At 39.4% G+C, this 3,324-nt stretch overlaps 1 pseudogene; it reads right to left on the reverse strand.

Annotated features, from left to right (window-relative positions):
• Window positions 1-1,473: 1,473 nt before the first annotated feature.
• On the reverse strand, window positions 1,474-1,855 carry LOC122708741 (annotated as a pseudogene).
• Window positions 1,856-3,324: the final 1,469 nt, after the last annotated feature.

Below are 3,324 nucleotides of genomic sequence, written 5' to 3' on the forward strand. Positions count from 1 at the left end.
CAAAAGAAGCAAATATATCATCTCATAAAATATTTAATAAGTCAAATCCAGTAAAATTGATAACTAAAGGACAAAAGGAACACTGTTAAAGAAAGGGTGGCAATAAAAATGTTAGGTGAAAATATTAGGCTTAAAATTTTAGCAATTGCACTTAGGATCCAGAAAGTGTATACACGCTGAAAGAAAAGACCTCCATGTTGTGCTTCACAATTACTATCACGTTCTGAAAGAACAGTTCTGGGTTGCTACCATGTCCTCTTCCCTGCTAGTATAAACTACTCTTCTAAGTACTAGTGAAACAGGGTGCTAATTCACATAAATGGGTTTTAAAATAAGATGCTTCTCACCCAAAATGAGGCTAAATATCCTCTCCAAATTAAAAGGAAATCTAATCAAAATACTGAACAGATAAAGAAGCCAGATCACCCATTTACCTCCACTGACTGCCTCAGAGCTCAGAACTGGTGTGGCACCTACAAGAGAGGAGGTGTGGGTGGTCTTCACTCTGCCCCTACCCAGCCTGCAGTGTTGGGGGGAACAAAAGCCCTTCAGCATCCCTGGAGTTTTATTCCCCAGGTAAAGATTGAGGGAGTGGTTTAGATGGCTTTTAAGAGAACTTCCTGCTTTTTTTTTTGTTTGTTTGTTTTAGGCCTTGACATGTAGCTTGTTGGGATCTTATTTCCTTGACCAGGGATCGAACCCATGCCCCTTGCAGTGGAAGCATCCAATCTTACCTACTGAACCACCAGGGAAGTCCCTTAGGAGACTCCAAAAGAAAGCATCTAAGTCAGCTTGACATCTCACCTGTGGGCAGACCCTTAGGGTGGCAAAAGAAATGGACTTAAAAACAGGTGGATGAAGTATTTACCTTCTGATCTCATCTTTCAGAATTATTGGGCACTAGAGCTCAAGGAAATCTTTGTCCAATATTTAATCTAACGGCCAGGGATGCTGCAGAGTAATAAGCAAATGAGGCATCTGACACTGAAATTTTGGATAAAAATGTAGGAACACTATGCCAAGTCTGGGGAGAAAAACGGTGTACCATCACATGACACCAGCAATCAAGACATTAATCTTGTTGGGAGATGTACCTTCAAGTCTTTCAAAAGATCCACCAACGCACAACTGTTAAGAATATGTTTTCTGAAATCCTCCCAGGAAGGCAATTTCCATAGAACTAATTCTATCAGAAAGGAGGCAGGAAGGAGAATTTAGCTTTTTTTTACAGATCAGAAAGATTACCCAAAGACACTGATGGATTCTCATTTTCTGTCCCATATAAAGAACAAAAGTATCAATTCTTCTGGAATCTAACATACTGGCTTCAATCTCAAATGCATCACTTTATTTTCCTTGTAAGGCAGCCATACATCACACACCTTAACCACATGACAGCCACATGATTTCTTCAATAAGCCTTAGAGCTTCCACAGCTCTCCTGGGACCTACAGCCCAAGTAGTCCTGAGGAGTCAAATGTTAGAGCTTTCTCCACAGCAGCAAGTTCCTTTGATATTTGGGTTATTGAACACAAACTCACTGGATAATTTATCTTCAACATAGTCCATTTCTGTTCCTAAGTTTGTTAGCTGTGCTTTCTTCTAGATGAACACTCTAACACCATCTTGAATAACTTCTTATCAGAGTCTTTTTTTTATCTTTGTATATTCTAAAGTGTAGGAAAGGCTATTACAATCCCTGGTTCAGACACCAACATGTTCAGGCTTATCTTTAAGAAGTTTCATCTTCTTTACTGCTGAAAGTGTTCGGGTGAGGGCGGTCCAGGGGTGGAGGTGTCTGCAGTTTCCTCTTGCTCACAGCTGGGACCCTGGCGCAGACTAAGGAAGCTGACATCCTCGCCCTCCTGGTGCCCCGGTGCCTAGGGTTGGAGCTCCGCAGTCTCAGCCTCTCTCCATGGACAAGGCAGGCACACTCTGAAATAAGTAACTTTTTATTTCACCAAAAAACCTAATACAAAATTCATGTAAATTGTTGTTTAAACATTTGATAGAATGCAACAGACTTGAACACCTATTTTTAAGAGTATTTTGGAGGGAAGGCCAGGAGTATCTGAAGTAGTTTGCTCCTGTGCTATCAGAAACTATCCTTTTTTAAAACCAGAGACTGCAAAACTATGCATTATGTGACCTAGAGACCACACTGAAGGCCTATTTACTTTCTATAACCTTTAAACAAATTTAAACAAATGACTGGAAGTCCCATTCATCTTTAAAGAACCACCTAGTGTGTGTGAAGTTGCTTCAGTTGTGTCCAACTCTTTGGGACCCCATGAACTATAGCTCACCAGGCTCCTCTGTCCATGCGGAATCTCTGAGCAAGTATACTGGAGTGGGTAACCTAGCCCTTCTCCAGGGAATTTCCTAACCCAGGGGCTGAACCCATATCTCTTATGTCCCCTGCATTGAGAGGAGGGTTCTTTACCACCATGCCACCTGGGAAGCCCCCAAAACTACAGGGTAGTAAGAGAAAATCAGTGGTTGCCAAGGGTAGGATGGGGGAGAAATGAAGAACCACCTAAAGTATATTCAAAACCATTTGGCTTCATGCATGAAAAGCCCCTAGATTTAAACATATATTTCACTTTTGCAGACAATAGTAATATTATGGCAAGAGAGAGCTACACATTGAATATAAATATGAAGAGTTTTTCCTGCCTTTTTTTGAATATGGTCAATAAGAATGAATAAGATTTTCCATAGTTCTGATAAGTAGCACCTTACTGCTTATAATTGGGATTATAATTATAATTATAATTAGCACCTTACTGCTTATAATACTGCTTACTCTTATAAGAGGGAGGGTAGAATTAGTAACAGACCCGAAAGAGGTGTATATACCAGGAAATCTACCAGATTTCCATTATGTTGCTGGCTACAGCCTTTCCTACCCTCCTTCTTCCTTTACCTGAAAATCATCTTAATTTTTAGGATTCAGTGTTGACATTACTTCATCTAGTCCTACAATCTTTAAGACTAGGATAGGGTCTGTAATTATTAAACTCATAATGCCTTGGGTTTTTTATTATGTATGACCCACTATACTGATCATATCACATTATAATTGTCTTTTTTCAAAGGACAGCATTTGCTCATCAATATCTCCTGTTAAGCTGCACGGTGCTTATTTTATTGCAGGCATGTAATAATACTGAATAAATGAATAATTACAAATCACTCTAGCAAAACTCAGTTGACTGTCTGAACTATCAAACATAGCATTATAAAAGTCAGAATTGGAAAGCAATGATAGTAAAAATAGTCCTTAAAAAGAAGTTACAATGGGGGAAGAACACAGTTCCAGAA

This window comes from Cervus elaphus, chromosome 15, assembly GCF_910594005.1.
Source record: "Cervus elaphus chromosome 15, mCerEla1.1, whole genome shotgun sequence".
In the NCBI taxonomy this organism is placed as follows: Eukaryota; Metazoa; Chordata; class Mammalia; order Artiodactyla; family Cervidae; genus Cervus; species Cervus elaphus.